Below are 9,073 nucleotides of genomic sequence, written 5' to 3'. Positions count from 1 at the left end.
CAGGATGTAGCCCATAGTTATCTAAAATTAAAATTATATATTTCAATATGCAAATAGTTTAGAGAAGATACTGTTTGTGTTGTGTTAAGATTTCTAGTCTTAAATATGTACTAAAAAAATATAGTGGTAATGGGAATTCAATAGCTGTGCTCCACATCTGTCTACCAAATCATGGAAATCACTTCAGCAACATACCATATGACAGAGGAAAACTGAAAAGAGCAAATATGCACCGAAGCCTGCAGGTGTGAGAATAATGCGTCTAGCCCCATCTGTCATTATGTGTTATGTGTACAGGGGGAGGATTTTTCATAATACAGCTACATATGTACCTGGATATATGATATTTAAAACAAAACAGATTTTGCCATAGTATAAAACATTGAAGCCATAGATTCAGCATATTTTAGTTCTCAAGCAAACAATCCAAAACCAGTAACAAATAATTTAGAGGAAAACACCATCTCATTTTTACTGTGTCTGTTTTTCCCCACAGTACTGTTGCTTTGAAATGTAGGTTGTTCAAGGCAAATTCTCTGTGAATTCTTGTCATAGTTTCTTTCCGAGTTAATTTCATGTACATTTTCTGTGCTTTATTGAAAGATTTAGGGTAAACTGGAATAGGCAGTAAATCAGTTTAATAGGCAAGCATTAATACATCACAAAGTGTGCACTTACCATGTATTTTACGTATAAACTTGCCAAGAGTTAATTTAGGCTGAAAGTGGGAAGAAGGTTTCTAACTGTTAAGTGAGGTTCTGGAACAGCTGACCATAGGAATAGTGGGGCCCTACATTCCAATGGTTTTATTATTCTATTAATGGGATTATATGCCTGCAATAACAGGGGAGTGGACTCGATGACTCAGGAGATCCCTCCCTGTCATTTGTTCTTATGGTTTTATGGATTGGCCAGCAGGACACCTCAGGAGACACTGGACCAAAAACTGGGTTTGTCCACCTGAGAAATTAGGGCATTTAACACAAAGAACTAATAAATAATTAAGGGCTGGATCCAATCCCATTGAAGTTAGTGGAAAGACCTCCATTGACTTCAATAGTTATTGGATTAAAGGCACTTCTAGAACTTTATTTTTAACCAGTATGTGATGTTTTTGGTTCCATTTCAGTAAGAATTCACTAATGAATCATAACTACTAATAAATTGTACTGAACCTTCAGTGGCCAGTGACATTGTCCTTTCCTGATACATTTTTTAAATTTAAATTTTGCTCTCGTTATTTAAAAAATATTCAGGTCAGAATTCTAAAATTCTAAATGTTAGAACAGTTCCTGTACTAGTCGTTGACACCTACAAAGTATTTTTCTGTACTGTGTATATTATATTAAGGACCTATTCTGACACACGTTGAATCTAAATTCAGCAGCAAGGCTTCTTCATTTCTGAGACTTTGTGACAAACAGAAATTCCTCAGATATGAAATGTGTGCAGAAGAAAATGCTTATTCAATTAAATATAAAAATTAGTAACACTAGGTAGTGATACCTTTCATTCAATAAAAACCACTGTTTGTGTGGGGGTGTTTACGGTTCTGTCGCTTTGGGAGTTACCAGCTGGGAGGTTGGGACTTCAGTCACTGCAGATAGATCAGAAGCTGGAAGTTAGTGTTGGGGGGTCAGGATGATCTTTTGTGACTACTCTGGCTCCACCTCTTTTCCTTCATGCTCTACCGTTGCTGGCAAAGGCTTTCACAACTTCCTTGTGGCAGAGTGCAGGAATGATTCTATGGTCAGTGTTCTGCTTGTTCTGCAGGAGTCCAGGCACAGTGCCGATCAGCAAGTTTTATCTGTTTTGTCTGTCTTACATTACCAAGCAGAGCAGGGGAAAAGATTTCTGTGAGCCCCATATCTGGGCCAAATTCCTAGGAATTTCTGTAGCCATGTAAATTGTGAAAGGCGTACAGCCCTCTTCTGCATGTGTTATACTCATGAGTACATGAGTATACTCATGTACAAAAATCTTCTGGCTCCTGGTTGTGACATAACCCCAGATTAAACAATTCAGCACTACCACTATAACAGTGATCATAAACTGAATGTTAAAGGAAAATTGCCCTCATGGCCTAAGCGGTTCTCTGGCAGTAGACAAGAAGAAAGGAGGGATGAAGAAAGCATTAGGGGTGTGTGGAGCAGTAACTTATGTAAGGCATAGATCCAAGATTCCAAACTTGTGGTTTATGATATTACCAGAATCCATCAATAGAATTACAGCTCCATAATTCACAGTTACATGTTTATTCTCTATATAATACACAATACTTACTGACTGGACTTGAGGTTTATGATGGCAAACTATTGGCGGGGGACTGAAGAAATGACCAATAGTGAATCTCAGTTTCACAACTGAAGTGCATTACTGCCTGTTGAAGGTCACTTTTTCAATTCAAGGTTAATAGTGTCTGCTCTAAAGTAAAATATCCAGTCTGTATTTAGTTTATTAAACACTAAACAAAATGGATACATAAGAAGTTTCTGTGGGGAGATTTTCAAAGGCACAAAGGGTGCCTAACTTCCTTAGGCTTTTATGAAAATCCCAGGCTGAATGCTTCTATGCACCAGGGGCGATTTAAATAGTAAATGATGGAGGGAACTGTCATATTTGCAGATGCCATTTTCCTGCCTTGAATTTGAAGTCTCAATGTTCTCATTGTTACAAATGACATGGGTACTATAAAAGCCTGACCCAACTCTCATTAATTTAAATGGAACTGGATCAGATCCAAAGTGAACTTTTGAGGCCACATTAGGCTCAAATGCCCCAGCAATTATGTGGGTGAAACTGGACAATCTCTATACTCTCAAATGAACTCTCACAGAAAAATGATAAGACAAAAACATTCTATCACCCACTGGTGAACCCTTTTCACAGAGCGATCACTCCATATCAGATCTCCCAGTCCTTGTGCTCACAGGAAACCTGCACAACAACTTCAAAAGCTAAGCCTGGGAATTTAAATTTATCATGCTGCTAGATACCAAAATTCATGGCATTGACACTTGTTTTATGGCTTGTTCCCACAATCAGTAACCTACTAACCCTCCTTTGTCCTATGATGGCAGAGGTATTAATTGCCCATTTCACTTTAACTGGTCTCCTGCAACATGTAACACCTTATGCTTAACAATCTGTCCCACCTAGTATTTAGCTGTGACACTGATTACTTATTCCAGACCCGAAGAAGAGCTCTGTTCAGCTTCAAAGCTTGTCTCTTCCACCAACGGAAGTAGGTCCATTAAAAGATATTACCTCACTCATTTTGTCTCATAGATAAATTAGTCAACTGTCATTTATGACATGGAAGTGTTAATTGCATACCAGTGTGATGCTCTGCCTTTGGGGATGGCTGTTGGGAAACCATGGTTCCAATGTAGCCTGCTGCAAATGTGGATGTCTTTGCAGGTGCCAGATTAATTTGACCTACTATATTTTGTGCTATCTTTTAATTTTTTTTTTTTTTTTTTAGTTTTTGGTTTATACAATATTAATGCATTTGGTTGTGGGAAGAAGGGGCTGCAATGTTAGCAGAGTATAACTGTAGGACAAATTGTCTAGAGCAGTTATTTCAAAATGGCTGACTTCATGTTTCATTATTATTCCTTAGAAGAATTCAATTTGCAAGGTCATGTTAAGGCTCATTCAGTCAGTGACATATCGTTGAAGGTAACTGGATTCAGATCAGTTCTCATCCGAGGGATTTTCAGAGCAGCAACTGTTCTCTACCTAAGTTTACAAAACAGTATTGTCTAGCCTCAGTGTTGCATACTAAATCCAGGCTTGGCCTGCTGGTGTTTCAGCCTGGAATCAGGTTCCGTGAGTGACCCAACCCTTCTGTTCCCTAATTTAAATTTTTATAGGATGACTCTGTATTGGAATTGTTATGGTAAGAGGTATTGTATCCCACTTTTTCTTGAAAAGATATTTCCCCATTGTTGCCTATAATAATAGAAAATTGCTTTATATAATACCCCATGTCACTAAGGAGTTTTTATAATATGCTAAAATACAGTAATACACAAGGTGATGGTAGAATAGACATGAAAATAATTTTATATGAATCCTGCACATACATTTATAAAATACAACAAATTAATACTTTCTTAGCTTCACATGTTTCATATATGTATATTTCAGTTGTGTTTGAAATTGAACAGGGGAAGGAATAAGGTAATGGGAAGGGAAAATTAAATATTATTAATGTCATTCTATAAGAAACTTGATCTATTAATTTTTGGAAACAATTAAATTGGTAAATATTTTCCATGTTTTCATGAAATTATGGATAACTCTGTTTTTCAATTCATCTGTTTTGTTGAACCTTCCACTGAATTACATTGCCTTTTCAGTTAAATAAAATCATCTTTAGCGCTGCTTTTAAAATGTCTACCAATTTTTAAAGGTATAATTAATAGGTGATGCACTTAGTTTTAGGATTCCTGTTGTGGGCGATAGAGGCATATTTCATTCTCACATGTAGCTGATTATGTTACATACCTTTTCTATTGTGTTCCATTCATACAACTGATGTCTGAATGTAGCAACATAAGCTCCAAGGCATCTCCACGATATGCTAGCATGGACCCTTAATGCCCTCATGAAATCCCATTAAAGTGGCTCAGGAACCTCATTTTAGCCAAAACCTGGAGGGCTCCCAAGCCCTTACCTGCAAAGTCCTGTAAGATTCAATCCTCTCACCGTCTTTATTCAGTATCTATATGAAGCCACTGGGAGATTAGGTGGATCAACAACAGCTGAGGTGCTAGCAGTGTGGAGACAACCAATTTTTATATCTCCTTTTACATGAAATGTAAACAGCACCATCTTTCCTGTCTCAACCCTTTGCAGAAATCAGCATCTGAATGAAGATCAGAGGGCTAAAGCAGAATGGATGCAAGACTAGGTAGGCAACGAGGGAAGTGCTTTGAATAATTTGTTTCTGACATTCTTCACTATTGCGGGCATATGCTTTCAGATTTGAGCCACAGCTCTGGGTCCTTCTCAGTGCTCAGGCAATATTCTGTTTCTATAATATGCTATATTGTATCATGTTTTCAGACTGTAAACTCCTTGGGGCAGGGAATCAATTTCTTTGCCATAGTTATTGTCCATTGCAATGTACATGAAGAGCACTGTGTAAATGAAAAATCATAAACATCTTAGGCCAAATTCAGGCCCTAGCATAGTAATAAGCCACTGGAATGACTATTACTGTTAAAAAAAATGTAAATGGAATTTTTAAAACAAAAACTTAAAAACCAGTTTTGCGGTGATTTTATGCACTGTACCTTTTCAATAGTTCCTTTAGGTAGCTAATAGAAAATAGCAGGAAAAAGAAAAGTGTTGCTCTGGGCGTGATAGTTCCCCTCACCTACCCATTCCTTGCTTTAAAACATTGGTGGGCTCTTTCCATATAAAATGAGGAGAAAGAGTCTCTTTTTCTGGAAAGGAAGTGGTGTGTGGCAATTGTGTCCTGTAGTGAGTTGATACATGGCTCTAACCTCATCAAAAAGGTCAATCAGAATACAGCTTTGGAAACTTAGTGGCTATGCAGGACATCAACATGAGAAACTCCATATCTTTTGGGAGCAGCCCACTTCCTTACATGTGTAAAAAAGCTGCGTGGCTTAGATAATTTAGCTCACATATCAGAATGGGTCAATTTAAAAAAAACTTGTTTTGAGATTTCTTTTTTAAAATGAGTTATAAATGTTATGTCCATTTTGTCGTATAAACATGGTAGTCTGGGAGTTTTTTTTATTTCTTTTAAAGAAAAATTAAAATACTAACATGGGTTGTAACAGATTCTTTAATTTTGTTCTCTATTCTAAATTATGCTTATTCACCCATACATTCCCTCTCAGAGTATTCATTTAGAAAGAAGGTTTTGTAATAGTCACATTTAATTTATCAGGGTGCAATAATTTGTGTTTCCCAATCATCTTGCAGACTTTGGTTCATTATACTATTGTTTCACATGAGTAAGTTAGCAAAGTTTGGATTGATTGACTTTAATTAACTAAAACTGGTTCCAGGCTGTGCATCTATTGTCATGGTAGCTAGCCACAAAGCCCCAAACTGTTCAGTAATGGCAATATAACGTAATATCGATATGAAAACTCTAACAAATGTTTAATATTGGGTTTGTCACTATATGAACAAAAATAACACAAGTAGAGAAGGGAGAAATGGCTGTTAGGACAACTGTTTCGCATATGACTTTGGGGAATCACATCCTTTCAAAGCTTTGAGGGCCCTAATGACTTCACTTATTGACATAGAGTTGACAAAAAAAATGGAAAGAACTGCAAACTGAATAAAGAACATGCACATGGTTTTGATAGATGCAAAGGCCCAAGCCTTCTTGTTTTTAAAAAAGCTCAAGTCAAACTTAAGACAACCAGAGAAAATATATGTGGAAATTTGTCTTTGTATATTTTAATGAAAGGGGTCTTGCTGATTACACTGGTAATCACTGCAAGGTTTGAACCTGTTTTCTAATCATAACTGTGCTCTAACCCTTAGAAAAATCATTCCTGTAAATTACGTAAAGTATGACACACTGAGGAAACGGCTGAGCCTAAAGCCTATGTCAGCATGAACAAATATCACTCTTCTTGGCTTGCTCAACTTATTGAAAAAAAATCCAAAGATCAAAGACTAGTGGGTTGTAATGGGCGCTGCGGGTGCTCAGCACCTCTGAAAATCATGAGGTTGTAGTCTTGGAAACCTAAAAGCATTATAAAGCAGGCTATATACTGTAAAGTGAGCCATCGTCTAGAATGTTAGACTTGGTATATAATTATATCCAAAAACTACATTAAAAGAACATTAACATGGGAAAAGTGAAGCACATCTAAGTTAGGAAATGCCAGAATTAAGGTTGCATGTGCAGCATGCTGACAGCAGGGGAATGTTGAGACTCGGTTCCATTCTAGGTTCTGGAGGGGATTGTGCTCTAGTGGTCGAAGATCCTTGTGCCCCTGATCTCAGCAAGTCTGATACATTCTGCCCCTGTCCAAATCTCCTTGCCCAGTCAGTCCCAATTTCACCCTCCCTCCCACAGACCTCTTTATCTGAGCTCAGTTTTCACACACACTACCACCATACCACTGGCTTCCATTCCCCCTCCTCCACCCCTATTGCCCCACCACCACCAGTTCCCGGTCCTGACCCAGCTTTTCTCTGTAAACCAGTCCCACCCACCAGCGCCCAGTCCCCTTACTCAGCTTTTCTCAGTCACCCAGTCCCACCCCACAGTCTCCACACAACCCCCCACTCCCCAGAGTCCTTGTCCCAATGTATTCCCCCTGCAGCTCCCCAGCCTCCAAGGTCTGGTTCTTGTTCCCTCTGCATTTGAGTCAGGTTGATTCCTCTTCCACCCTGCCAGGGTGCCAAGAGGGATGGCACTGAGACCACAGGAGAGACAGGCTCCCTGCTCTTAATTCTGGTGTCCAGCACCACAGCAGCCTGTGGCAGCCAGGAACAATTGCAGGGAAGTCCTGCTCAGCCCTGAAGCCCTGGCCTGCACTCTGAGGGGAGAGGGGGAGAGGCACGTGAGTAAGAGCTGTGAGGGCATGGAGCATGCTCACTGTAGATGGAATCATCAAAGAATTTAGTTGCCAAACTCTAACAAGTCTCTACTGAGAATATACAAACTGAGTTTTTTTTCAGAGGTTTATAACTTGGCCACATTTGGATGAATTTTCACAGTGCTAGAAAAGGCACATCTCTGATGCCCTCCCTCCTCCTCCCCCTCACCAAACATCAAGACCTTGCTCCATAGCATAAAGATGCTAGAGCTTCAAGTGCTTTCACAGGTCCATTCCATTGCAGGAGAGTGAGCACCCCGTGCACAACTGTTAGAAAGTTTTTTGTCCCTTAGCAGTACCCTTCAGGGCAGCACGAGCACTCTCTGCTGCCATGTGCCACTGCATGCAAGTATAAAGGAGCTGCCCCCCAAACCTCACCCCCAAAAGTTCCTTTTTACTGCCCACGATGGCTGTTGAAGCAATTACAGCCTTGCGACTGCAAGGCCTTTCCTCGTTCCTTGTAAAATATACCCATTTTTATTTAGCATAGTCTCATAGTTAGCGTTTAAGATAGTCTCTAAGGTAATGGTTTGTCAGATATAAATTTCAGTTTTTAGACTGACCAGTTGAGTTTTCGGTACTGGTAACAGTGCCGGAACTATGCCTCAATCTCTGGGGTTCAAATCAGGCCACTCATGGAACAAATCAATGCCAGTGAGCGACCTATACCCCAGCTGCCTTAAGTGCTTGGGAAAGTCCAATGTGAGTGACAAATGTCACATCTGAAAAGGATTTACGTCTTGCACAAAAAAGGGCAGAGTGTACTCTTATGGAGGCAGCACTCCAACCTCCCACAGAGCTGTCTAGGAGAGAGGCAGGGACACCAGGCATCAATGCCCAAAGGAGAGGACTCAAAGAAGATGGACCTTTTGGGATGAAAACTTTATTCTACAGTGGGTCTGTAAAACAACAGGCACTCCTTGGTTGCTATGACTTCTCCTTGTGGGATAACATATGACCAGATAACTGGAGGCAGGAATTCACTGCAATGGTGGAGGAGGGCAAGCTAGTGGCCAGAACAACTCTTCAGGCTAGTTGAAGGCAGCCGTTCAGCAACTTGAGCTGTGGCACCTTCAGTAACTATGAGAAGGTGTTCATGACCACAGTCATCTAGCCTCCCTCCAGAGGTCCAGAAGACCAGCTAAGATTTTCCATTTGTAGGTCCTGCTCTTTTTTTCTGACAAGAGAGATGATAGGCTCCGTAGCCTAAAGGATTCTAGAGTGATGCTGAAGTTGGTTGGAATCTATATGCTGGCAATGAAAAGGAAGCAGTTCTGGCTGCAGCAGATATTTGGGTTTTGTGCCTAGATCAAAGAACTCTCAAGAAAAAGGGGCAGAAATTACAGAAGGTGACCACAACCACCCTCCTCTTCTGCAGCCACAGGTTCCTCCCAACCAGCAGCTTTGTCCAAACAAGCATTTTGACGCATTGGTCAAGGATGGATAACCAGTCCCCAAAGTGCCGT

Source organism: Chrysemys picta, chromosome 2 (assembly GCF_011386835.1).
Source record: "Chrysemys picta bellii isolate R12L10 chromosome 2, ASM1138683v2, whole genome shotgun sequence".
Classification (NCBI taxonomy): Eukaryota; Metazoa; Chordata; order Testudines; family Emydidae; genus Chrysemys; species Chrysemys picta.
The sequence above is the reverse complement of the archived record's forward strand: the minus strand, read 5'-3'. Positions refer to the sequence as shown.